At 48.0% G+C, this 27130-nt stretch overlaps 1 protein-coding gene across 2 annotated transcripts in view; it reads left to right on the top strand.

The window, feature by feature from the left end:
* Positions 1-27130, top strand: part of LOC138514175 (protein tyrosine phosphatase domain-containing protein 1-like) — a 263564-nt gene that overhangs the window by 87771 nt on the left and 148663 nt on the right. The gene's annotated exons all lie outside the window — the stretch shown is intronic.

Here is a 27130-nt window from a genome sequence, read left to right as displayed (position 1 = left end):
AGTATGATTCATAGTAGCAGTCCCCCTCCCCAGGTTTTGATTGTACTTCCCTTTGATCCTTTGGCCATATGTGTTTTCTGTAATCATGGAATTTTAACTCTCTGCAGGGAGGCTGTTCCAGAGGGAGGCCCCAGCCGAGGAAAGAGATCTTCCCCCCATTCTCTGCTTGGAAAAGCGTCTGACCCTCAGAGAATTGGAGCTGGATGAGCAGAGAGCTTGAGAAGGAAGATGTTTAGGAAGAGATTGTTGGAGGTAGGGCAGTACCAGGCCCCAGAAAGCCTTGTGGGTGATGCAGAGGGTCTTGAAGTTGATCATTGCAGCGACATGGAGCCAGTGAAGAGATTTCAGAGCTGAAGACCTACGATCCCTGGGCTTGAGTCCAAGGACCAGTCTCGCAGGCCTGTTCTGGATGAGTTATAAAGGTTGAAGAGTAGAGACAAGCAGATTTAGAAAGAAGCTGTTGCAATAGACCAGCCTAGAGGGGATCAGAGCTCCGGAGACAGTGAGCGTCTGGGGGAAAGTGAGAACAGGCAGAATACCTCTGAGGAGGTGGAGCTGAAAGTGTGACTTCTTAGAGACATTGGAGATGTGAGGGGAGATGTCTGTTGTACTTATAATTGTTCCTCTCAATTGCAAACTGTCTCCAATTCCTTACACCTCCCCACCCACCATGATTACCCCTAACAATCAGTGAAATAACCACTGTAACTTCCCAAATATATTAAAAAAAGAAGCCTTTCTGTGTAACAGTCTTGGGTGAGTGTGGCTGCTCACCTCCCGGGTGATCCTGTTCATGGACACTTTCAGCTGACAAGTAATGTTGACACAAAGTCTTACCTTCTTGCATCTAGCCTAAGTTCAAATTTGAGAACCAAATAAAGTCTGTTCTGCTGACATAGTAGCTTATGCTGGTTTAGCTCTTGATATTCTTCCAGCATCCATTGAATAGTAATGTGAGGTTGTGCAGTTTTTCCTTTATTCACCCGCAGGCTCTCTATGTGTTGAATTGCTTATTCAGGGTTAGTGAAGAACAGTGACTTACCTTTCAGCATTATCCGTAGTTTGGAGGGGTACAACATGGCATACTTGAGCTTCCTTTCCCATAACACTTATTTTACTGAATCAATGTGTTTGCGGGCTCTTTGTACCTCTGCACTACAGTCTGGGAAGAACTTGATTGTTATGTTCTCGTGGAATGTGTCCCCCATTTCTCTGGCCACCTTGAGTATCTTGACATGTCCTCAGCAATTCAATAGTCACATTATTATTGGTCTTGGGTGGCTCAAGGGACATAACGTTACCAATTTACGTTGACAGTTCAGCATGATTGTTTTGTAGTACAGCCAGTATCTTTAACAGGGTGGATTCATGGGTAGTCCTATCAGCAGTACGGATACTGCTTGTTATTTATGGGTCAGGTGGATCCATTTTATTACTGTGGTAGGCAAAGCACTGTAGGTGAAAATTCGAGCTTTGCCATCTTGGCTCGTTCATGTCCTGTGTACGTGGCTCCTATGTTCTCTCACCAGAACCTAGGGTTGTCTGATTATCAACACTTGTTCTTTTTTGATTTGGGTGCATTCGCAGGTATAATGACTTGGAAGGTAGGGTGTGTCCTATGTGCAGTGCTGGCATATCTTGCTTTCTTTATGCCTTTTTTGATACACCGTCCACAGACAGTATTGGTCCTCCCAGAGTATTTAAAAACATTTTGTTTATGTAGAGCAGTCCCAGACCCCAGAAAGCCTTGTGGGTGATGCAGAGGGTTTTGAAGTTGATCATTGCAGCGAAATGGAGCCTAGGTGCTTATGTTCTGCAGAGTATTCCAATAATGACTTTGTTGACCCGCCATGCCTTTATTTGGTTTTGATCTTTGAGTTAAATTACAATATGCCATGTGATTTATGGTCGTGTGCTTGTGTCATGATTCCTAGCCCCGGGCATCCGGACCAGGTCCATCTGTCCCGGGAGCAGGCATCCAGATACTTGGGAAAAACCCAGCAGCCCCGGCTAGGGGCTATCTGGGTACAGTCCTGGCACTGTAGGCGCCAGGCTCATAGAAGGGGTCAGTCTTGCCGCCATAGGTGCCAGGTTCATTTGCTTTCACTTACCTCATGCAGACCATGCTGCTCAGCATTCAAGCCAATGTGAGGTCTGAAGGGGGACTACTTTATTTCAGGGACTATTTTCTTACTCGGGTGTGGTCTTGGGAACTTCTTACCTGGGACTACTTTGAAGGCTATTTAAACCACGCCCGAAGAGCAGCTCACGCTTCGCGTTATTCTGCATCCTGCTGCGTAATGCTCACCGTGCCTGCAAGCCAGCATCCAGTCTTCTGCCATGCCCGCCTCGAGCCTGGAGCTCCTAGAAAAAAGGGAGAAAGAAGGAAAAGGTTAGAACAAGAACAATACTTATTTCCTCACCTGATTCTGGATCCATCGCGCCTTCGAATAAGAAGAAAGACATTATTTGATGCGCGTTGCATCGCCTGCTGCAGCGCCGCGCTATTCTCACCAGCCTTCGCAGCACCTCCACGATCCACCTCTGTCTTCATCATTTCTTCGCCAAACTCCGGCACCTAAGAGGAATAAAGAACAGCAAGGTGAGCCGAGAGAATAATAAGTCAATATTAGTCACCACAATAGACTTACCTGATTTTACCACCGGAGGCATTCTTCAACTCCACGGGCCGGTGCAGCCTCCATTCATCTTCGCCGAACTCCGGCATCTAAGGGGAACAAAAGGGACAGCCAGGTGAGCCAAAAGAACAAACCAAGGGAATCTCTTTCACCATAATAGACTTACCTGATTTTACCGCCGGAGGTATTATTCCTCAAAACGCCATCATTTATCACTCTGCACCTATAATAAGGGAGAAAGCAACAGATTACATACAGATGTCATTTACCGGACAGTGTTGGATAATACCGACTCTTACCTGAACTTTACCAGCCGCACGAGGCAATCTTCTCTAGGGTCAAGCTGCAAGCTGCAAGGAATCGGACAAGAGTGAAAGTCAGACATTTTGAACTCTTACGAACTATACTTACGGCTCCTCGCCGGTTACCTCAGAGTCAATATTGTTCTGGAACTCTCCAATTCCTTCGGACCAGTGAAGTAACTGGTTATCCACGCGCCCCTGCATTCTATGCAGGATGGAGAGCTCATCCTTTCAAAATCTAAGGTGAGAATATAAAAAGAGACATCGGAGGTGATTAGAGGGGAGAACAGTGGGGCGGGGGGTTTATCACTCAAATCCACGGGTGGCTAATTCCCTTTCTCCATTTTCAGCAGAATACTTCTTCGGGTCAAGCAGACGAGATTAGGTGGGCCAGTCCAGTCTGTCATCCCTGCACTACGCGTCACGTGGGTGGAAACCGTAGCTGTCCAGTTCCGATCGACGCCGCTTTGGGAGCCAGGTGAGCGTAACAGCTTGGAGCCATGGTATCAGGTAATATTATCCCCATAAATAATGTTGCCATACATCTAGTCGCTGGGAAATGGCATAGGCAACATTATTTATGGGGCTAATTTATGGGGTAAATGGGAGCGGGGGTTGCAGGGGTGTTCTCCGCTCCCTTTAAATAAATATGGGGGTTGCAGGGGTGTCCTCTGCAGGTTCAATGGGGTAATATCGCTGCAACAACAAAAAACGGTGCCATTCTTTGCGCGGATATTATCACATGGAACCGGCTACTGTCCACAGGTTGTCCCTTACTATTGTTCTTCCAGCGGGGAGCTCCCTCTCTGATGCTACAATTCCTTCAGCATGATCCTGCTTTTAATATTGTAGGACCCCATTTAGAACCATACACTTTTTCACTATTCCATGTCTGCGGTTCCTTCCTGTCAGCTGTTACGTTTCTCTATTCTGCATGGCTCTTAAATGACAGAATAATGGCAACCAAAAGGAGCGTGCTGGAAAACATGCCAATAAGAGTTCATGTTCCACTAGAAAAAAAAGTGATTCAAAGGCAAGAAGAAAATCGACACACATATACAATTCACAACAACTTTTAGTAAAAAAGAAGTTAACTTTCTGGATGTCACTGTGTCAAATCAGGATCTCAAACTTACCACTACCTTGTACCGAAAATCGAGCGATCGTAATAATCTGCTGCATCGTTTAAGTTTTCACCCTCAAAATACTCTTAGAAGTCTCCCTTACAGCCAGATGTTAAGGGTTAAGAAAATAGTGCAAGATGAAGTGGAATGTGGTAAGCAAATACAAGATATGGCAAAGAGATTTTTACAAAGAGGTTATCCTATACAGGAGATCAATGATTCTATTTCCAAAGTGATAACCATGGATAGACAAGAGGTATTAACCAAATCTACGTCAGTTAAAGAAACACCATTCATCTATGTGACTAAATATTCTACAGAGAGTAATAAAGTTAAGAAAATTGTTTTGAAACATTGCCATTTTCTATCAGAGGACAGAATACTGGGACACCTCTATACCACTCCTCCAATGTTTGCCTACACCAGAAGCAGGAATATTAAAGATATGTTGATAAGGAGTGACATTCAAACACAAAAAACAAGAACAACAAGAAAGGGAACATTTCCATGTTTGAACTGCTCATATTGTAACATGGTTCAGAAAGGGGACGTTGTGTTTCACCCAAACAAAGGTCGCAAAATCTACTTGACGAAATTCGCAACATGTGACACTATGAATGTTATATACATTATCAAGTGCCCATGTGGCAAGTACTACGTGGGACAAACCGCCCGTAAAGCGAAAACAAGATGGAACGAACATCGTTCAAATATTCGTACAGGAAACATCAAATCTCCAGTAGCAAGACATTTTAGAGAAGCTAATCATCAAATAGCGCAAATTAAATTTCAAATCTTGGATGTATTGGAAGTTACTCAAGGACAGAGAGTTGACATTAACAGACAAAAGGCACTCGCAACCCGTCTCTAGAGACACACGGATCGCAGCATTACAGAGGGAGTCTTTCCCCGTTGCACTGGATTGATGACAAGGCGTTCACAACTTCAAAATGTAAGCTAAGCATGCATGAATCGTTCACATGGTGCTGCAGGTATCTCATCATCGTCTTAAGACATCAGAGGAGAGCCAAGCTGTTGGAATAGGTGACAACTTAAGGAGATGGAGCAGACCAATGCTGGGACATAAGCCCACATGCTTTAATAGGATCACTGGAGACTGGCAAGATTATCAAGAACAGAAGCAAGCTGCACAAAGGGCATATAACAAAATATAAACAAGCATGTTTGAGTGAAGCAGAGTTGGATAATTCTACAATAAGGAATTGAATACAAACAGGCCTAAGATTAGAAGCATCGTTTAATACAGTCCCTGATGAAGGTCTAGCACAGACCGAAATGCATTGGACAATATAATGCTTGCTAAAGGCCTCAGACAAATGCAGATTTCTAAATAAAAGATTTTTTGGTTACAACTAATTGAACTTATTATTATTTTTGAAGAATTCTTGGAAAATTTTGAACATTTACTTAAAGCAAATTAGTGAGATATCCACAAAGGTCCTTCCAGCAGACTGGTGCAATTTAACCAGTCAACAGCGTAATAAGAAGAAAATGGCACTCATAATTTATGTGTCAGGAAAACGATTGCATCAGAATTGCTGGACCAAAGAGTATGATAATCAGAATTCCTGTGCCACTACTTACATTACGTTGATTTGAGAACAGAACTTCGACAAAACTCACCCATAACCACCCCTACAGATGAACTTCCAACAAGCCACATTTACTACCTGAAAACGACCAAATACTCCGAACAAAGTGTTGAAATATGTCCAACAAAAAGATAAATAATGGACACATAAGAGCCTACCACCTGCTTCTTATTTCTATCCGCGGAGTACCTCTGACATTTTCAGATCAGTGGTGCCACGAGAGCAGTGGCACAGGAAGGAGCTTTAATAATATTACCACTTGAGCCAAAGAGAAGTATGGTGGAAAGACTTTGCATGACAAAAAGATATCTGTTCTAGAGTTAAAATATATTTCCACTCTCCTAAAAAGTGCCTGTATTGACATTGCAAATAACTTTTGTACTCTCTGAAAAATCATTTGACTTCAGGCTTCCAAAAATATAGTGTAAAACAAAATGGAGCCCTGCTTGTAACCTTGTCAAAGGGAACAGTATGACTAGGCACATAATCTAGCCTATAGATGTTTTACTCTCAACGCCCCCTAAATGGAATACAAAAAAATATGAACCTCATTGTGACTCCTTAGTTAGCTCCTTTTAAAAAAATAATCACACAGGTTTGCCATATGAGTTAATAGCAGCACTACTCAGTGTAAAATAGAGCCTCATCCCACAAATAGGGGTCCCTCCTCTACAATCCCCTGTTATCAGTTAAACAAAGTGGAGGGAATGCTAGAGGCTCTAAATGTAGAGCTCAGTATTATATTGAAAAACCCATGTCTGCTGAGCATAAAAAAGAAACCGAAGGTGCAGTTCCCTAAACTATTACTCAAGGTTGCTGTTCCTCAATGTAAACAAACAACACATCTCCTTCATTCTGTACCGTGCTTCCAAAACAACTAATTTGGATTTTGAAAGTAGTGCATTTGTCCTTGACCTACACATAATGTACGTCTGTGCTGGCCTCCAATACTACTTTGCAGATTTCAGTAAAATGTAAGATAGGCTCCTCTGGGGATTGTAGCAGCAAAACACCCACTGGGACATCTGTATAACCACAATATTTTGCATACGAAAAGTATTTAAAGCCTCACCATGATATTTAGGGAAGTTTAAGAAAATGTCATGCATCGGCATACGGCCAATTTATTTTTTGCAGTGCAAACAATATTCTTTACAACACAAATTTCTCCTAATATTGTTGAGATACATTATTAAATATTAAAATCTATGCATGCCCAGAGGAACCTGATAACTTGGAACGTATAAAGCTGGCATGGAAAGCATTTTCTAAATATCTGTTGACCTAAAGCCAAATATGAGTTGTACAAGGAATATTTCCATTCCCATAACCCATTGCAGGCTCATCAAATTAGATTGAAATATTACCCTCCCTTCAAATATTAATATGAACACTGCTAATGGAGAAGAGGCTGGGCATGAAATATTCATACCCAAAATCCTTAATGGACACATTGATGTGTGTGAAAGCTCACTGTGGTATAGTGGGAGTAATGTAAGCAGGGCTAGACCAGAATACCTAAAATGTAGCTTTTTTTTAACAGAGAGAGCAAATGGCAGGCATTTCCTGCGACTTGTGCCTTATGAATGCTTGAGAAGGGGATAATTCTCTGGGTGCCCTGCTAATTTTCCTTTGAGCGCAACACAGATGGAAGCTGGGCACACACATATGTTCACAGCTTGGAGAGAACATACTCCTGGGAATCAGTCATGCAAGCAGTAGTCAGTCTCATATGCGTGAGACAGTACACTCCCACACAGGTTTATTTTAATCAGGCGCATTACTTTCACATGTTGTCCGTCAGGGCAGGACATCCTGAGCCTGAGGCAACCACTACCAACGCCACGTGGCAGTTAGAGGGGTTCATGCACGTTCTGAGTGCACATAATGGATATGTCACAGTGTTGCTTATCAGGACTGTAGAGCATGGCCTGAACTGTGTGTCCCCCCAGACAGTGCTGAAAAGCATTGGATGGCGCAAGTGTGTACTAAAGGGCATTTACAGAGCTTTAAATATATTACCATTGCTGTGTTAGCAGTTGGTGCTGCTCAGTAGCATGGAACTAGGAGTATAGGGGGGATTTCAGCACCCCCATACATTCTGGAGAGAATGTCTGCTTACAGCCTCATTGCAATAATTGTTAAGCCTTTTCAATGGATTAGCACTGCTCTCTTTAATGGCTGCCTTTTAGGTTTCGTTAACCCCTTTGTTTTGTAATTTTGTGAAATAATTGAACACACTTTGGGAATTGGAAGTGGGTGAGCGCGGGCAGGGTACAGTTACCTTGGGCCAAGTGGCTGGCTTGAGCATGATTCATGTTTCAAGCCACTAGTCCGAAAACTCAAGCACTTCAATAGGAGGCACTGTATGTGCATGTCAGGAGAGGGATCATTACTAGTGACATGGCACATGTGAACCCTAGCTGATAAGACCTGGTGGGGGCATTTGCACCTAAAAGCTCCCAACCCCAGTTAGGCAACTGGAAGGAAGCCAGGGATTGATCCTTTGCCAGTTGAGCTCGCGTTTAGCTCATTGAGCCAAGTCATACCCCCAAGCTTGGCTCTGGCTTTGTTCTACCCATGATTTCTCTGGCTCCCCCACATGTAATAAGCATCTAATATTTGTGCTTGTTTAATGACTTGAGGTATTGAATGAGTGGAAGAACTGCTGACTATATTTTTAATAGCATTGTAGCAGTACATTTTAGTATCTCAGCAGAGAACCAAAGGAAATAATCAATATAGTGTCTGATGTCTGCATTGCTGCAGGGGACTTCGGACCATAGTACTACCAATTCACCATCTTTCATGATCTTGCCATCTCCCGTGGCTGACCAGTGATTGACACTGACAAATGCTTACCAGTCTACAGTAGGCATGTGGCTGTTTTAAAGAGCCTGTTCCACATACAGTATAGTCCTTTCAGTGCAGAGCCTTTAGCACACCATGTAGGCCTTACCTGGGTCTGACAATGTCCCAGCCTTACAGGCCCTCCATGGTAGTTTGCCTTTTGGTAACTCTTTCATAGTCTGTCAATGTACCATCGATATTTACCCTACAGGTTTGTGCCCTGGTAAGCTACTGATATTTTGTGATATTACAGCCTGTAAATAGGATCAATCAATCCCTAGAACAATTCTAGCATTGTTTTCGCTCTCAATACCAAGATGACTGGGCTAAATGGGTAGCAATTGCCAAATTCTCCTGTAATTATCTGGTTCATTCTGCTGGGCAGTTTCCCCATCATTTGCTATATTTGGGTTCCACCCTGTGTGTTTCTCGGGTCCCTTCTGGTTTAGCAAGTACCTGTGGTATTCTCACATTTATTCAAATTGCAGTAAGTGTCAAAAGCAGTACTGGTTCATTTTGGAATAGCATAACTGGAATATGAGAAGTTTACAGATTGTAAAGAGGTGGCAGCGCCCACTCTGTAGGACAGTCAGTTTGGCTTTGTACCAGATTTGAACTGATAACTTTTCTAAACGTATGCCATATTTTGTGGGACCTTTTAAGGTTTTGGTAATAATTCATCCAGTGGCATTGAAACTGGTCCATCTCAAACATTGGCATATCAACCTGGTGTTGAATATTCCCTTTGAGTTACTGGATTTTATTTCCATTAGGAATCAATCAAATTTCGATGATGGTTGTCACTAACTCAAAGAGTCGTCTGTCTATGATTTTCAAGCCCCTAGGGGTCAACTTCAGTATCTTTTGGATTGGAAAGAGCTTTAGCTGTATGGGAGATTGTGGGAGCCTGTAGGCTCTGTTGAAGCCATGAAATTGGCCCATATCTTCCTTACCCAATTTCCATGAAAACCTAATCCCGAGCTGATGGGTTTTAGGAGGGGGAATACTGTCAAAGGTTTGGCTTGCCATATGCACAAACGACTGAACAGAAAGAATTTGCATTCACAATGCAAAACAAGGAATCCTAGAGTTGTTTGGAGAATATGGGACAAATAGAGTTTGGGAAATATACTGTGGCTAACATTAGGACTGATATGGGTTAACAGGTGGAATGGAGTGGTGTGGGTAGTTCGAAATGGTGAGGGGCAATTTCAAGATGGCCACCACCATTCATCGGATTATGGGTAGCGCCTCTAGGGCAGTCGACCAAGACACTGTGGCCCTCATTACGACCCTGGCGGAAAGTGACTGACCGGACCGCCACAGCGTAAATAGCGTTTCCGCCATTGCACGATGGAGCAAAGTGCGGCTCATTCCGACCCATCGGGCACGAGCACCACGCCATGGCGGAAGTGCAAAGTCCGCGATGGCGGAAATGACCCCAAAACGGCCCACACCGCCGCCGTACGGCGCCCTAGGTGCAATACCGCCACCCATCTCAGCGGACACCGCAGTGAGCGCCAACCGGAAAGTACGGTGACCGTAAATATACGGAAACGGAAGTAAAAGCATGGTCCCGGAACGGGAAACATCCCGCCGTACACCTATAAAACCACAAATTCCACACAACCATAAAAAATACTACCCTGAGACACATCCCAACCCGTCATCCACCCTAGTGAAACCAAGAAAAATGGGAAAAGTAGCGAAGAAAGCGTGCGACCGCAAGCGGCAGGTCCACTTCTCCCGTGAGGAACTCACCGTGCTCACGGAGACCCTCCAGGAGAATGCTGCCGCCGTCTTCTCCACGCAAATGACCAAGACGGCACTTGCGAACAAGAAGGCCATATGGGCCCTGGTGGCACAGCGGGTAAGTGCGGTGGGGACCGCACCCCGCAACCCACAGCAATGCAGAAAGCGATGGGACGACCTGCGGATACGCGTCCGTAGCATACTTTCTGCCAACCGCAACATTGCCACAGCTACCGGGGGAGGATCGGAATCACCCATCAAGTTGACCCCCTGGGAAGAAATATGTGCCTCCACCATTGGAATGGAGAGCATAGAGGGAGTCGGAGGGATGGAGAAAGGAGTGCAGACATCCGAAGATTCAGGTAGGTGGCCCAAATAAAACAATGCCAAAACCACAACGTCCAATCATGTGAAGTACCACGTGCCCACATAGTGCAACAGGAACACATGTCCAGGAGAACGTCCACATACATAGGCCTGATAGCACACTTTAAAACTCACATCAAATACATAAATAATTAAAAATCCTAAAAACACCCTCTACACGTGCAGCAGGCACACCCTAACTGCAGGCTGCCAAACAACTGCACCCACACTCCACACACAAATGAAACCACCTCCAAGGCCCCGACCCAAATCACCCTCAGGTACCACCCCAATGCATGTGATACATTGCCATTCCAATTCCCACAGACCCATTAATAACGCTCGCCCTCCTTTACTCCACCACAGGGTCCGATCCAAACGACGAGCACCAGGACACCCCTACCAGCACACCTGCAAAGAAGGCCAAGACCAACGGCCAAAGACCCTCCACCTCAGCTGCACGGATCAAGACACGGCAGCAGCACAAATCAAGTGGCAGCACACAGGAGGGGACTTCAACAGGCACCCCAGCAGCCAGCATGCCCACAACACCACCACCACAGGTCCCCCCAATGGATGCCACAGTAGGCACTGCTTCTGGTGGCAGCAGCACCATAGGTGATACTGCATTAATGGCAGCATGCTCCGACACAGAAAACGGGGATGTCGAAGTTAGATCCATCCATGACCTGTCTCAATCCCCCTGTCTGTTCCATCCCGTACAACATGAGGATACCACGCAGGGGCACCCACAAGACGACGACTGGCCATCCCCCACAAGCCCTGTGGCAAGGCAACATGAGGTGACCAGCCCCTCTGTGACACCACCGCAAATGGCCATGGCCCAGCAGAGGCAACAGTCCTTCGACCAGGTAATCGTGCAACAGCAGCAACTGGCCACGCTCCTCAAGGACCATGCCGATGAATGTGGGGGCACTAAGGCAGACATAGAAACATCAACTGAGACACTTAGGGCAGAAATGGAGAGAAGTACAGAGACACTAAGGGCACAAATGGAGAGTAGCACCGAGAGCCTGAGAGTACAAATGGAGAGAAGCACCGAGAGCCTGAGAGTACAAATGGAGAGAAGCACCGAGAGCCTGAGGGGGGAACTGCATGCGACGTCCAAAGACGTATGTGCCGAACTAGCCGCAGTGCGCCGTGTGCTCACTGAGCTCTCACAAACCCTTAGGGACATGCATGGACGTGAGCAGGCAGAGACATCATCCGTTGCAAGTTCCGTCCAGGGCAGCCAACGTAGATCTGGGAGGAACCTGCGCTCCACAGGCAGGGGTGCCCCTGATACCCGCAGAGGGGGCTTGCAATAGCGTCTGCCCACTGACAATGAGCATCTATGGACACTGGTGTTCGGGGGGGAGGTAGGAGGGTGGAGGGGGTGTGTTGGGCTCACTTGGGTGGCGGGTCGATAGGGTGTTTAACATGATATCACATATGCCATAAACAATGCACGATCATGCAATGAGATGTGTGGACATTGATCTTTGTGTACGAGGCCATTATAGGCGTACAGTCCATATTGTGCATGTTCCAGACACACACAGTGCCACGAGTCCCGTGTCCATGTATCAGCCACCAGGCGTGAGTGCTAGAAGCATGCATCTATGAGATGCTGACGAATGTCACGGCCCTCCTGTGCCTCGCAGACTCCTTGAGGTGCTGCCACATCCCCACCCTCATCATGACCATCTTCAGGTGCTTGCAGTTCTGCGTCAGGGGGCATGGGCACATTTCTACGTACGCACATGTTGTGTAGCATGACACATGCCATGACCATCTTTGCCACCTTCACATGGCGGTACAGGAGTGCCCCGCCAGACCTGCTGAGGCAGCGGAAACGAGTCTTCAGTAGGCCGAATGCCTGTTCTATGACTACACGGGTACGTGAGTGGGCATGGTTGTAGTCCTCCTCATGCTGGTCCCGTGGGTTCCGGACTGGTGTGAGGAGCCATCTCTTCAGTGGATACCCGGCATCACCTGTATGTGGACAAGTAAGGAATTTTGAGGAATGCCATTGCTACGTACGCACCCCCCCCTTCCTGCCAGGTCATTGCCGCATCACATACCCCACATCATCATGCATGAAATGAGACTCACCGAGTAGCCAGGATCTGTTCCCTGCGTGTCGCTCCATGTAGCGTGGTATAGTAGAGTTCCTCAAGACCATAGAATCATGGGTTGATCCAGGAAATCGGGCACAACAATGTGTAATGATCCTGTTGGAGTCACACACCATTTGTACATTCAGAGAATGAAATTGTTTTCGGTTGCGGTACTGGGCCTCCATGGCATGTGGGACGACCAATTCCACATGGGTGCAGTCGATGGCACCAATGCAACCCGGTATGCCGGCAAGTGCATGGAATCCCACTTTTGTGTTGGTAATTTCCTGCTCCGAGCGTGGTAGAGAGATGTAGTCGTCTGCGTGCTTCAGGAGGGCATCGAGCACTTGCAATAGTGTCTGTGAGAACAGTGGCTGTGATATGCCATGCAACTGTCCGACTGTGTGCTGGTAGGTGCCTGTGGCCAGGAAGTGGAGTACAGACACCACCTTCAGTAGGGGTGGGATGGCGGTTGGGCTATCTATCATGCTGACAAGGTCAGCCTGTGTCATGTCCACAATGGCGGTTATGGTGTCCCGGTCCAAACGGTAGAGTGTGTGGATCTGCTCATCAGTGAGGTTGAACGGATGTGCTCGGAGGCGTGGGATTGCGGGCTGCCTGCGTGGTGGTAGTGGCTGTGCTGGCGGCCCTTGCTGGCCCTGCCTTGCCCTCCTCCTCCTCCTGCGTCTCCGCCGTGCGGCCGGTTGTAGTTGGTGTTCGTCTTCTTCTTGAAGTTGGAGTACTTGCAGTGCTATCAGGTCCCCCAGGGCCAACATAGCTAGTCCTGCCGGTAGCATTTCGGAGTGGGTGTGGTTGTGGGAGGAGGCTGGGTGTGCAATTTATGTGTTTTCAGGCTGTATGGCCTCCACCTGTGGTGATTCATTCCACCTGTGCAAGCTGCACTCCCCTTTGGGCGAGCACGTCCCGCACACAACGCTGCAATTCGACGAATGGCATCTTGCTATTGCAATCATGTATTTGTACCCGATGGCAGTGTAACATTGGTTGATATGTTCATTCGGCTATGGTCCCATTGTTTCACATACTATCTTTGCAGTCGCGAACAGACTTGTGAAGGGTCAGTGGAACGTAGTACTCGAGTAACGGTGGACCCTCATGCAACACTGTACCGAGCTTCACCGACGGGCGGGGCGTCCCATTTGTGAGTGAAGGCAGTTGCCGTTTTCACACACAGCCGCACTAGATGGATTAAGTTGTGATTTCAAGCGGCCACAGTTGCCTTTTCGACGTGATGTTGCAAATGAGGAATTCGAAGGGCGGCGCTTTCGGTTTTCAGCTAGCGGCGAGGAGATGCCCACAGGTCTGACTGCAAATATAACGTTCTATTGTTCAATGTCCTTGAGACAGGGGCCATGGCGAGGATGCAATGATTGATATGAATAGTTTGGGATGCGCAATAGCGACGTGGGCGATGAGGCCGGACGTTCCCAAATACATGTTACTTCACAACACTGGAATTACGGGCTGGGGCACAGTGGATTTTGCAGGCTGCATAACGCACAGACTCAATGGAAATTTCACATGTTATGTGAGTATGGAGACAGGCGTTTTCATTACGGGATGAGGGAATGATGTATGGATGCATGGACAGATGATTTGATACAGAGTTTGCCATGTACAGGGCTTCTTGGAATCTATCCGCCTCCCCTGCGCTATGTGATGCAGGGCTGCCATAGTGGGACCATCGTCTATCTGGCCTTGTTGAGCCCTCCCTGTCTCGACGCGCCTTCAGACACTTGTGTCTATGCACGTTACCAATCCCATCAGATGGATTCTGTTTTAACAGACGCATGCACAGGTACACTCGTTTGTGATAGTGTTTTCACCTCGATATAGATAGTTATGATTCGCAAGTGGTTTTTGGGTGGTGATGATCCTTTGGAGTGGGCTAGCATGCATATGGCTGTGGATTTGGTGTGATCATTGAAGTGAGTGATTCAAATGTAGTTCTGATGGCCATACTATTCTTTTTCATTTCATTTGGTTGACAGGTATCTCCTCCCCTTTTGCCACTGCCATCTGTATGCCACTCCTGCAGATGGATTTTACTCCCGACACCTGCTGCTTCGTGTTAATCAGTGGAGCAGCATTACGATCTTATGGGACGATCGCCAATGGGCCACATGCCCTTACGCAGTACTAGTGGCTAGGAGCAACATTTCGGCCTTTCAGCTGGACTAGTGCCTCCCTATTGGGACGGCCCTGCGGTTCTAGGCGCTTCCATGTTGCCTTTTCGTACGGGAATGTAGCCCCTGTGTACCATGAAGGAACAGGGCGTCACACAAGAAGTAGCTGGTCATTTATTGCGGATGCAGCCCACAATAATGAAATATATTTTGGAGTTCATGGCCTAATGGCTGTATGGGCTTGGAGAATTTGTTGTGCATTAAATTTCTATTCTGATATGAACCGTGTAGCGTTCTTCTTTGCAAGTGATGTGGCATATTACTATTTGGGGAGCGATGTATTGTGAGGAGATCTGCATTGGGTTCCAGCTTCGGGGTATAGTTGCTTGGTACTGTGCTGGGCGCGTTTGCCTACGAAGCCCAGTGAGGTCAGGGATGAGGGCTGCCATTATGACTGTTTTGATGATGTCATGCTCAGGGGCGGGGGATTAGCTTTTGTGTAACAGATGCCGGTCAGCCAGTTGGATAGGTGGTATGATGTGAATATCGGAATATTGCTGGTCACAGGTGCCTGTGTTTGCGTGCGTTTCTTGGTGGGAGACTGAGGTCATGTCCATTTGTATGGCTTCTGTATTCGTGCCATCTGTGCCCTGCAGCTCCCATTGGGCCCTCTTGAGATTAATTTGTTCGTTGGCAGGCATGGATGACTAGTACATTTCACTGGTTGCATTGTGTGACTTCATTGCACCTACGGGGGGTTGTACAATGTGGCCAGGGAGCGGTGTACAAGCACTCAGTAGGGCCGTTTACGGTTGGTTCGCGATGCCGTACTTCTCACCATGGCGGAATGGTACTTTCCGCCGTGCTTGATGGCGTTAGGTGCATGTCCGCTAGGGTCGGAATTCGCGTACCGTTGCGCCATGGTGCTAATTACGGTTTGGCATGGCGCGCGCGCGCGTACTTGGTGCAGTTAGCGTTGGCGTTCACTACGGTGTCGCTAATGGCATCGTACTTTGCGGTGACGGGTCATAATCGCACCGAGCGCTATTCGATGGCGGTATTGCATTTCCGCCATCGTTTTTCGATTTCCGCCAGGGTCGTAATGAGGGCCACAGTAAAGATGGTGGAGTGGGATCACTCAGTTCCTGACAACATCAACACCAGGCCCTTCTTGAGTAGTATGTTTCATATTCCTTTCCTGCATATCTTTCTTCTGTTATCATCTACGACACACTGGGCTCTTTGTAGTCATGTATTTTAAATGTTTACCTCTATTATTCACTGATTTCCCTTATATTCCCTTCACCCTCTGTGGAATATAGTTGACAAATGTCCATTGGAGAGTGAAGCCCGCAATCTCAAGAATGGGTGAGGAGACATGAGACCAGAAAAAGGGATGGTGTTCTTGACTGCGTTACTTGTTACAGCTTCTGATTATACTTTTCTGTTTTGCAGCATACTGGGAGCTGTGTTCAATTCAAGGGGAAGGATTGGGCAGGTTTGCTTCAGAATCTGTAGGATGTTAAGCCCATAACCAGGCTCTGAGATCATAAGAGAGTTTCTGCTGGTCTGCTCACCTATCACTTCAGATTCAAAATAAGGATTGCAGATTTTGCGCCATAACCACTCTTGATATGTACCTCCTACTATGCACTCAATTTAATGTTATATTTTTCAGTCTCCTCAATAACAGTAGTGTCACCCAATATTGTATGTATAACTGTGGAGCAAAAAGTTAAACTTTGCTGCCTTGATTGTGGGTCATATTACCCCCTAATTGTCTGACACCTGAGCGAAGCAAGTGCCATTAATGTGGCAGAAGGGCATTTACTGACAATAAGTTTATAAGAACACAGCCTAGAATCCCGAAGCTATGTTGGCACACAGAACAGCATGTTTGCATGCTGAACACAATGAGCAGACATTGAATCTGCCATGCAAACCTGCTGTGTGGTGTGCTTACAATGTGAACAAACACCCAGTGATGGCCTCCAAAAAGGAGGCGAGGGAACGGCTAGAAGGGAGCCACTTTCAACCTGCTCGGTGTGATGCTGGAAATGCATCAGAGGGACAGAGCCTCCGTATACATGTACTTTACTGCTTTTTATCATGTGTTCTGTCATTTTTTCCATGCAGGAGTTCATTTGGGACTCCTGGCGGTGCAGCTCTCTCTTTTGGTTTGGTGTACAGACCCATGGTATACCCTTATGGCACCCATAGGTGGGGGTACAACCCTGTGTCCCTAGTGTATGTTTTTGGGCACATGTGGGTGGCCCACAGAGCAGGGTATGTGCTGGAAGCAGCTCCGTGCTGAAATGACTGGTCTCCTGAGCGTCCTCCATTTTGGGATGCCCAGGCCCTGTCATTGGAATCAGTAGATTCCAGATGGAAACAAGATGGCTCCCGGTGCCTCTTGCCTTCCATCGCCTGTTACCTTGATCTTCCCGAAGTCCCGGGAAGCCCTGACTCTGTCCCTTCCCCCTGACTGGCTGTTGGGTGGAAGTTCCATATATGGTAGTTTGGGGAAGTGCCGACCAGACTGGCTGGAGCCTTCCCAACGACCGTATGTTGTGGGTGCACCTGTGGGTGCGACCTGGGTGAATGGAGTGTGTGACGAATAGATACTTCTTGTTGTGGATGTCTGGTATCTGGTGTTTGACACAATGACTGAGACAGCCCTGCCTGAAACTGGTATGAATGCAGTGTGTAGTGTTGAATGGCGTGGTACTTGTCCGAATCCACATTTTGGGCCTCATTACGAGATGCCCGCTAAAAACAGAGTCATTACCGGCATGAAGGTATTAGCGTATCCGTGCACCCTTGACGCCGCTAATAGCGGCTGATTATAAGTCCGCGAGCATGCGCGAACGCCCATGCCGGTAATGGCTACACCGCCATGCCGCTAAAGGCCCTCCAACCGCCTGATAGCGCCATCACGGGACCCGCCGATACCGCCTCCGCCAAGGAGCAACCCCTTAATAACGACCCGGTAATAACAACATGCTAATACCGGGCTCGTAATACCGGACCCGGAAGTAACGTCATTGCGTCAGAACGGAAATGCACCGGCGGCCATCTTTAAAAACACAATCATTGCAATCCTCTCAATCCAGCAGTGCTACAGAGCCGGTAACGATGCTGGTAATGGCATTCCTCCTTCCTTTTTTCATCACCTCCATACTCGTAATGAAGCCCTCTGTGTTATGAGTGTCTGGATGGAAAAAAAATTCCTGAATGCACCGTGCGTCTGATTGGCTGACTGAGTGCTGAATGCTCTTCTGAGTAATTGGTTACCTGAGTGTGACCCAGCAGAATGAATGGGAGGTCAACAGTATATCTGGGGGCCTCTCACTGCTAGAAATCGTTCAGAAGCTGAAGAGAAACTGGAGTTGAAACTGAAGCTTGACCTTGAAGCCCTGCTGGAAGAGAAGAATTGCTGTTGCTACTTCGCCGATCTGAAAGCGGTTGTGTCTCCAAGAACTGATCCAAGAGAGGACCTGGTAAGGAGACATCTTCCCGAGCTACGAGGGACCATCGTGCACCAGCTTATCTTTGCCAAAGCTCCCTGGTAGACAGACCTACAAAAGGCTGCTGACCGGAGACAGGGACTGCCGCAGAATCCCAGAGAGAAGCACCCGGACTGTTGTCCATCACCGTCGATGACCGCTGTCGCCAACTGGAGCCGCAGTGCTCCCGTTGCCTAAGAATATTTGATCCAAGGACGGTCTCGTCTGCACCGTCGACCACTTTGTCCTGCCGGAGAAAGTCAAGGCCGTCGACGCACCGAGGAACATCGGCCGATGGGTTTCCCACCACCTAAAGACCACCGAGACGTCGACAACTCGACGCCCTTGCTGGGCCACAGTTCTTCAAACTCTTTACCGTCCTGAACTATCGACATCGAGGAGCCCCGCACGCCTCTTCCTTGCAGGACGTCTATGCTGCGTCGTCGACGAGCACTCCTAGGAACAAAGCTGCCACTTCACCGCCGTAGTTCACATTGTACATCGCCGGACGTGTGACGACCCATGGCTCCTGCCTTAAAGGGAGTGCACTCAAGAAGGCCCGTCGATATCCGACAACGAACTCTACACCACCAGGTACTTTGGGGTTGCTGAACTATTGGAAAGACTCTTGTGAACAATATAGGTACTGGGCTTGTGATATATCTTTATTCTACAGGTTGCCCAGGTGGGGGGATACCCACACAGAACTGTGTCTAGGTAAACAGGGCCAGTATTCTGCCAATTGCTCTAATCAACTGCTTTCCTCTTATATCTATTGTTGGTTTCCTTTACAAACTGATTTGTGGGACATTTAACTGTACAGTTGATGCCCTTTAAAGAGATCAAATAGTGATTGTGGTACCATGTAGAACTGTATAGATTTGCCATTGTAGATAACCGAGTACAAAGTGAGTTATCGTGATATTGTACATAACTGTGAACATTAATTATATAAAGACTGTGTTTTAACTAATACAGTGTGCGGACATTCCTTTGTGGGTGCTTGGGGACTACACTGTACTTAAGAACCAGCCCACATCACCTCGTGAGAAGCTAGGCCCTGATTGCTCGTCCATTGCTACCAACAATAGAGAATCTTGGCTGGGGTCCTCTGTGTCTCTCCTCTACCATATAGAGAGCAGGAGTACAGACCCCCGCCCCCTCCAGTCTTTACACTGGCGGCAGCGGTGGGATTCTTATGGTTTTAAGAATCAGTGTATAACTGTGCCACTTACAAAATATTTGCATTTTGTTAAATTGCGGTTTAGTTGTGTACAGGATAACTGCATTGCAAGCGATGGAATCTATTGCGAATGGTAAATTGACTCGGATGAGCTTAGAGGCTTTCCAGAGTGCTTGTGAAGCCAGGGAGTTAGACTTTGTGGATAAGTCTAGGGCTGAGCTGATAGCTGCCCTGGTGGACTACCAGACTGATGGTGAAACTCTTGAAGGGGGGATGCAACCAATGAGGACTCTGCCCCTGGGGTTGTTGCTGAATCTGTTTCTGGGAATGCCACCATTCCTGCTGCCTCTGTTCCGACCTCCAGCAATTCCTGGGAACTTGAGTTATTAAGGATGAAATTGGACTTTGAATACCGCAAGTTGAAGTAGATGCTCAGCTTACGAAAGAGGAGTTGGCACAGCAAGTGGAACTCAAGAACAGGGATCTTGAACTCAAAGACAAGGACACTGAATGTTAGCAAATCCAGTTAGAGAAAGATCGAGTGGAGACTTCAGCGAAACCAGTTGAGAGTGTCAGGTCCCCAGCCACGAAGTTTATGAAATATTTGCTGGGTGTGTATGTGGAAGGTTCTGATATCCTCCAATGGATTGAAGCGTTTGAGATGGCTTGTGCAATTCATGATGTTGATAAGAGAGATTGGGCTAAGTGTTTGTTAAGCAGAGTGCATCAGAATGGATATGGCTGTATTCTGAAACTGAGTGTGGAAGAAAGGGGTCAGTATGAGTGCATGAAGTCGGCTTTGATTGCCAAGTTTGGCAAGACACCTACCCAATACCTTAAAAGGTTCAGGGATTTTAAGAAAAGAGAGAATGTGTCTTGGGTTGATTGGGTGAGTGCTGCGCACATGAACCTGGTGGGGTGGATTGATGGATACAAGGTGAAAACGTTTGTTGAATTGTCCCACCTCTTGTTTTTGAGCATTTTTCGGAAGCCTGTTCACCAGAGCTGTGTCAGTATGTTGCTGACCAGAACATTTTGGATCCCTTTAAGCTGGCTAGGTTGGCTGACAAGTGGGTCTCCCATCGGGTGTCCCCTAAGGACTCCAGTGGGAAGGACAAGGACAAAGAAAAGGGGACCTCTCAGAAAGCTGAGGAGTCCCCAAAGCAATCACAGACAGGTAAACCAAAACCTTCCTCTCCTATGACCCGAAAACCTAGTGAGGATAAGTCTGTTGTGGGTGGGAGTAAGAGTAGTGGTCCGCCTGTTGCAAAGCAGGGTACCAGTGGTTCCAGTACCGTACCCCGCACTCCCGGCACTTGTTGGGATTGTGGGGCTCTGGATCACAGAAGGGGTGACCCCAAGTGTAAGGGTAAGGCACTTGGAGTCCAGGCTGGCAGCCTGACCTACCCCTACTCCGTACCAGAGGTGGAGGCCACTGCTCTTCCCTCCTCTACAGGGATCACATTCGGTGCTCCTGTAGAGATTTCCTTAGTGTCCCTTGGGGCCTGGGACCAGTATGCAGAAGTACTGGCAACTATCCCACAGAACACATGTAGGTTTTTGAGAAGTCTCCTCTTGAATGGCCAGCCTTCTACTGGTTTGAGAGACACTGGGTCAAGCATGACAGTGGTGGACAGGACCCTGCTCAAGCCAGAGTACTATGTAGGTGCTCCTCTGAGAACTACCAGGTTAGATGGTGGGCCTCCCAAATTATCGCCTGTAATCTTAGTTCACATCACAATTGGAGACAAGACAGCAAAGCTTTCGGTCCTGGTTCAGGACAACGTGCCTGCGAACATTTTGTTAGGCAACGTTTTGGTCGAGTTGGGGATGATCATGGATGGTCTACCCATGGCTGCTGTGGCAGTCACCCGATCGCAGGTCACACAGGGTCTGGCTGCAAGCCCGGTACCCTCGCCGATGGGGAAACCCAAGCCGCGACGGAAACGGAAGGGTAAGAAGGCCACCTCTGTGGAGGGGACTCCTTCTCTTCCTGCTGCTGCTGCAGGATCCGCTGGGACTCATGCTCTGGACGGGCTGAGTCGAGTGGTGAACCCAGTCTCAACTGCTGTGGGAGAAGAGCCAGAAGACTTTCCTGTGGGAGAGGTGCTCAACCCGGAGGACCACCCCGACCTTCAATGCTTGTTCGCTGAAGGGTGACCCTCCCGGCCGAACTTCTGTAAGGGTCAGAGAGAGTGCCACTCTCTCGAGGGTCTGAGAAAACAGGCCCTGTCCCAGGCACAAGGAGAATTGCCTAGGACATTCCGGATCTATTGGGAGGGTGAGCTCCTTGTTAGTGAGCCCACTAAGCCTGAACCTGGTGCCTCAAGAGGTTGATGGTACCCCAGGTTTACAGGCCCTTCCTGCTGCAGTTGGCACATGAGGTGCCCTTAGCTGGCCATCTTGGTACCAGGAAGACTAAGCAGAGGCTCTCTGCCCATTTGTATTGGCCACGGATGGGAGTAGTAGTGGAGTCCGACTGCAGGAATTGCCCAACTTGTCAGTTGTCTGGCAAGACTGGAGGCAGTGTCATTGCCCCACTGCAGCCATTGCCAGTGGATGGCATACCATTTGAGAGGGTGGGCATCGACATTGTCGGTCCCCTTGACCCTCCCACTTCAGGTGGATATCGGTTCATCCTGGTCTTGGTTGATCATGCCACCAGGTTCCCTGAGGCTATACCCCTTCGGACTGTTACTGTCAAGGTGGTTGCCAGGACTCTCCTGGGCAACTTCACCCATGTTGGATTCCCTAAGGAGGTTGTCTCTGACAGAGGATCCAACTTCATGTCTAGTTACATGAAAACCATGTGGAAAGAGTGCGGAGTAACCTACAATTTCTCCACCTCTTACCACCTCCAGACCAATGGTCTGGTTGAGAGATTTAATAAAACTCTCAATGGCATGCTAGGCGCTTTGGAAGAGACCCTAAGGTAGAAGTGGGATCTTCTCCTGCCATGCTTGCTGTTCACTGACAGAGAGGTACCTCAAGAGGGTGTTTCATCCCCTTTGAGTTACTCTTTGAACATCCCGTGGGGGGGCCCCTTGCCTTGATCCGAGAAGGTTTGGAAGCCACCCCTCCAGGTCCTGCCAAGCAACTGGGGGACTATGTGTTAGGCCTCAGACGGAGGATGACACAGATGATTGGTCAGACAATAGCGAATCACCAGGCTAGCCAGGAACTGAATGAATACTGGCATGACCTTAAAGTGGATTGGATTGTGCAAGTGGATTGGATTCCGGGACAGGAAATCCTTGTGATGGAGCCTACCAAGCCTCGAGCTTTGGCAGATAAGTGGACTGGACCCTTCAGGATCATCTCCAAGATGGGCGAAGTCAATTTTCTGGTTGACATGGGAGTCTCTGGGGTAGCCCCTCAAGTAATCCACGTCAACAGGCTCAAGCCTTTCCATAGGCGAGCAGAAGTCTCATGTCTCTTGCCAGCTGCAGAACAAGAAGAGGATGAGAGTGAGCCCCTTCCTGATTTGCTGCATAGCAACTCTCAGGGTGGCTCAGTGGAGGGAGCATATCTCTCTCCAGATCTGACGACAGAGCAGCAGAGGGCCTGCAGGGCTTTGCTCCGACAGTATGCCCCTCTGTTTGTCAAAAGCAGGTGCTACCGTATATCAGATACAGTTAAGAACCACATCCAGGCTGAGGTCGCCAAGATGTTGGATCTGGGTGTTATTGACCCCTCACCCAGTCCCTGGCCCAGTCACGTGGTCCTTGTCCCCAAGGCAAGTTCCCAGGCAGGTACCAAGGATTGGAGGTTCTGTGTGGACTACCGAGGAGTCAATGCCGTCACCAAAACTGACGCGCACCCATTGCCCAGGGCTGATGAGCTTGTGGCCACCATAGGTGCTGCCAAATTTGTAAGCACCTTTGACCTTACCTCAGGCTATTGGCAAATAGCTCTGACGGACCATGCCAAGGAAAATATGGTGTTCTCAACACCTGAGGGACTTTACCAGTTTAGGGTCATGCCTTTTGGGTTGAAGAATGCGCTCAGTGGGCTGGAGCCCTTTTGTGTGGCCTACTTAGATGACATTGCCATCTACAGTTCCACCTGGGAAGAGCATTTGACACATCTGGATAAGGTGTTTCATGCCTTGAAAAGGGCTAACCTCACTATCAAGGCTACCAAGTGCCAGATAGCTCAGGGGAAAGTCACGTATCTTGGTCATGAGGTAGGAGGGGGTCAAATCCAATATCTCCCCAGTAAAGAACAGGATGTGCATGACTGGGAGACTCAAACCCAGGTGAGAGCCTTTTTGGGCCTCACTGGGTATTATTCCAATTTCATGGCAGACTATGGAACCATAGCTGCACCTCTGACAGCTCTGACGGCACCCAAACAGCCTAGGAAGGTTAATTGGACTGAAGACTGTCAGAGGACCTTTAACGGCTTGAATGAAAGTCTGTGTAGGGCACCTGTGTTGTGTGCACTTGATTACAGCAAGCCCTTTATCGTTCAAACTGACGCCTGCAACACCGAAAATTGGAGTTGTCTTGTCCCAGTTAGATGACAAAGGAAGAGAACATCCGATCATATTCATCAGTAGACAACTCAAGGGTAGAGAACTTAGGTGGGCTACTGTTGAAAAGAAATGTATCAGTATAATTTGGAGCCTTAGGCGTTTTAGACCTTACCTTACCGGGTCTACCTTCAAGGTCCAAACAGATCATATGCCCCTGAAGTGGCTTATGCAGATGAAGGGTGAGAACCCGAAGCTGCTCAGGTGGTCCATTAGCCTACAAGGGCTAGACTTCACCATAGAGCATAGACCAGGCAAGAGTCACGATAATGCAGATTGCCTTTCCAGAAGGTATGTTGACCGTCTGGATCAGGGGGTCTATCCTGTAGGAGATTAGGCACCCTAACCTCAGTCTGGGGGGGGGGGGGGCACTGTGATGCTGGAAATGCATCGGAGGGACAGGGCCTCCGTATCCTTGTCCTTTACTACTTTTTATCATGTATTCTGTCATGTTTTCCGTACAGGAGTTTGTGTGGGACTCCTGGCGGTGCAGCTCTCTCTTTTGGTTTGGTCTACAGACCCATGAGATACCCTTATGGCACCCATGGATGGGGGTACAACCCTGTGCCCCTAGTGTATGTTTTTGGGCACCTGTGGGTGGCCCACAGAGGAGGGTACGGGCTGGTGGCAGCTCTGTGCTGAAATTACTGGTACCCTAAGTGTCCTCCATTTTGGGATGCCCAGGCCCTGTCATTGGAATTGGTAGATTCCTGATGGAAACAAGATGGCTCTCGTGGCCTCTTGCCTTCCATCGCCTGTTACCTTGATCGTCCCAAAGTCCTGGGAAGCCCTGACTCTGTCCCTGCCCCCTGACTGGCTGTTGGGTGTAAGTTCTATATATGCTAGTGTGGGGAAGTGCCGACCAGACTGGCTGGAGCCTTCCCAACGACCGTATGTTGTGGGTGGGACCTGGGTGAATGGAGTGTGTGACGAATAGACACTTCTTGTTGTGGATGTCTGGTATCTGGTGTTTGACACGATGGCTGAGACAGTCCTGCCCGAAACTGGTATGAATGCAGAGTGTAGTGTTGAATGGTGCGGTACTTGTCTGAATCCACATTCTGTGTTATGAGTGTCTGGATGGAGAAGAATGGCCTGAATGCACTGTGTGCCTGTTTTGCTGACTGACTGCTGAATGCCCTTGTGAGTGATTGGTTGCCTGAGTGTGACCCAGCAGAATGAATGGGAGATCAACAGTATATCTGGGGGCCTCTCACTGCTAGAAATCGTTCAGAAGCTGAAGAGATACTGGAGTTGAAACTGAAGCTTGACCTTGAAGCCCTGCTGGAAGAGAAGAATTGCTGTTGCTCTACTTCGCCGATCTGAAAGCGGTTGTGTCTCCAAGAACTGATCCAAGAGAGGACCTGCTAAGGAGACCTCTTCCTCTAGCTACGAGGGACCATTGAGCACCATCTGATCTTTGCCAAAGCTCCCAGGTAGACAGACCTATGAAAGGCTGCCGATCGGGGACAGGGACTGCCGCTGAATCCCAAAGAGGAACACCCGGACTGTTGTCCATCACCATCGACGACCGCTGTCGCTGACCGGAGCCGCAGTGCTCCCGTTGCCTAAGAACTTTTGATCCAAGGACGCTCTTGTCCGCACCGTCAACCACTTTGTCCCGCCGGAGAAAGTCGAGGCCGTCGACGCACCGAGGAGTATCCGCCGGTGGGTTTGCCACCACCTAAAGACCACAGAGATGCCGACGACTCAACGCCCTTGCTGGGCCACAGTTCTTCAAACTATTTGTGGTCCTGAACTATCGACATCGAGGTGTCCCACACGCCTCTTCTTTGCAGGACATCTACGCTCCGTCGTTGACGAGCACCGCTAGAAACGAAGCTGCCACATCACTGCCATAGTTCACCTTGTTCATCGCTGGACGTTCGACGACCCGTGGCTCCTGCCTTAAAGGGAGTGCACTCAAGAAGGGCCGTCGATTTCCCGACCAGGAACTCTACAACACCAGGTACTTTGGGGTTGCTGAACTATTGGAAAGGCTTTTGTGAACAATATATGGGCTGGGTTTGTGATATATCTTTATTCTACAGGTTGCCCAGGTGGGGGGATCTCCACACAGAACTGTGTCTAGGTAAACGGGGCCAGTATTCTGCCAATTGCTCTAACCAACTGCTTTCCTCTTATATCTATTGTTGGTTTCCTTTACAAACTGATTTGTGTGACATTTAATTGTACAGTTGATGCACTTTAAAGAGATCAAATAGGGATTGTGGTATCATGTAGAACTGTATAGATTTGCCATTGTAGATAACTGAGTACAAAGTGAGTTATCGTGACATTGTACATAACCTTGAACATTAATTATATAAAAACTGTGTTTTAACTAATACAGTGTGCCGGCATTCCTTTGTGGGTGCTTGGTGACTACACTGTACTTAAGAACCAGCCCGCATCACCTCGTGAGAAGCTAGGCCCTGATTGCTCGTCCATTACTACCAACAATAGAGAATCTTGGCTGGGGTCCTCTGTGCCTCTCCTCTAGCATATAGAGAGCAGGAGTACAGACCACCCTCCAGTCTTTACACTTTGCTAATCCTATAGAAAATAATGTGAGCTGGAACTTGATCCAGCATTCAGCAAAATGGGATACAGCAAGGAAGAGATGGAGACTGGGCCAAAGAAGCAGGTCAGGCAAATGACCCAACAAATGAGCAGGAGTTCTATTAATTGTGGGAGATTCATGGTGCCTTTACTGTTCAGAACCACATAGTTGTTGCTTGATGCAATCCATATTGGATGGGAAAAATGCATGTCTCTAGGGCGTGTCATTGGTTGTGCTTGGTAAACCTCAGTGTAGAAGTGGTATAAGAGGTAGTGTTCACTGATGGTGTTAAGCAGATGACAGAAGACAATGTTGACAAGCATTGGTGATAGAGCAGATACTTGTGGGACTCCACAAAAGAGATGATGTGGGTCAGACAGAAAGGAATTTAGCTTGGGTATTTCTAATATGGTGGAGTAGTTGTCATTGGG

The sequence above is a fragment of the Ambystoma mexicanum genome, chromosome 12 (genome assembly GCF_040938575.1).
Source record: "Ambystoma mexicanum isolate Mex_15411 chromosome 12, UKY_AmexF1_1, whole genome shotgun sequence".
NCBI classification, from domain to species: Eukaryota; Metazoa; Chordata; class Amphibia; order Caudata; family Ambystomatidae; genus Ambystoma; species Ambystoma mexicanum.
Note: the sequence above shows the minus strand (reverse complement) of the source record. Positions and strands in the feature narration are given on the sequence as shown.